Below are 1,857 nucleotides of genomic sequence, written 5' to 3'. Positions count from 1 at the left end.
GCATTGTATGACCTCAAAAGGAGAAAAAACATCCAGGTTCTATAGTCAAACTGTCAGTTGTTTGTCTGAATGCTATGGTCCAACAAATAAAACTATGTGGTAAAATAACTACACATTCTGACTTTAACTTGTGACACTATAATGCATCACATTTTGATGCATATGTTCTAAGTTAAGGCGGCCATACACTGTGCGACTTTAGAGACAATTTCTCACTTGTGCAACTATTTCTGGGATCGAGCCAGATGTGCCTCTAATCGTGTGTCGTGCTTCATGCAGTGTACATGGGGTAAGGAGAAGCGATTAACACCTCACGACTACCTCACAACCAGCAATCGTGTGTTCGCAAGGAAAACGGAGCTGTTTGAAATCCTGCTCGCTCCTCCTGAGGGTATCGCACTGTCAAAGTAGTGCCACGAGCCGATGTGCCTCAAATTCTCACACTGTGCATGCGCGAACACAGAAGCGGAAGTGTGAATTCCCAAGAAAATGTTTGTGCAAACAAACCAAAACATGGTTGCTAATTCTAAGCTAACAGTAGCTGCCTATTGGCCTAGTGCAGTTTAGCTTTTGCAGCTTATCTCTAGTTCCCGCTGTAGGATTGACAGCCCATACTGTCCAAGTCAGTGGCGGCTGCTCGTCTTTCAGACAGGGGAAGCTCATTGTCATCTTACATCGAAAAAAAAAGTCAAGTTATTTAAACATACATTCAGCCCTCCGTTCCTTTTTAAGAAAATGGTCAGTAACCTTATCGTACCAAGTAGGCGTCTTTTCCAGGGACTGGACCAGTGACCTCTCTGCTTAGATTGCCTTGGCCCATTGTGTTGTTGGTGTAAGACTTCAGCCTTTTTAAACTAGAGATGCTCCTTTCACTCCGACCTAGCCGACAGTTTGATTGATTTAACTATCTACAAAACGATATTAAACTCGAACAAGAAATGATTAAATTATGTAACTGAAACAAGAAAACGCTGAAATTATGTTAAATTGAAACAAGGAAGTACAATGAGTGGGTTTTATTTACAGTGCAAGAAATGAACGAGTAATTTCGTAGTAGTTTCTCTCTTGATTTCACAGCAGAATGTGTGACGGTATTAAACTGAACTGTGTCAGTGAAGGAGTAGATCTGAAAACAGCTGTCAATCAAACGGGATTCAGCCTTTCGACTGATCCTCCAATCAGCACGTGGGATTCTGGCGTCCAGCCCGGCTGAGCTCCGCCCACAGCTCCATTCACCCCCAGAGACGTCCGGCGTCCGGGGGCAGGACAACATCGTGGCATTTATCCAATTACCGTCCAGTTTTGACGCAATGAAAAAAACTGTTCCACTCAGTCCCATTGAAGCCCAGAGACGCCCACAGTCTACGGACAAATGCACTGAGCAGAGATGGAGGAGAAAACAGCGCAACTGGAATGGATGAGAAGTGAACAACATCGCGTCCATTGATTTGTGATAAAGCTGATTCTGAACGAAGTCGTCTTTGAGATGAACATGTTCTAACACATTTGTGGTCAATAAAATGTCAACACAACGGTACATATTTAACCATTTAATTTTCGTAATTTTAGGGGAAGCCGGGCCTCCCTTGCAGTCTATGAGAAATCGCCACTGGTCCACGTCTGGCTAACCAATTCCTGCACCAAACACATCGTCGTCTTCTCTTCTTTTTTGATTCCCCACAGATAATGGCACATATTGCCAAAGCAGCTCGTTGGTTTTTGTTTAGCACTACCATTTCGTGACTCACGCCAATACACAATCATCTATGCATTTCCAGATTCCTTGGTATTTTAACGTTGTATTTCCGGATTCAACACTCGAACGTGTGGTGCATCCTCTGGTGTATGGTCCTACAG

The sequence above is a fragment of the Sphaeramia orbicularis genome, chromosome 19 (genome assembly GCF_902148855.1).
Source record: "Sphaeramia orbicularis chromosome 19, fSphaOr1.1, whole genome shotgun sequence".
Classification (NCBI taxonomy): Eukaryota; Metazoa; Chordata; class Actinopteri; order Kurtiformes; family Apogonidae; genus Sphaeramia; species Sphaeramia orbicularis.
Note: the sequence above shows the minus strand (reverse complement) of the source record.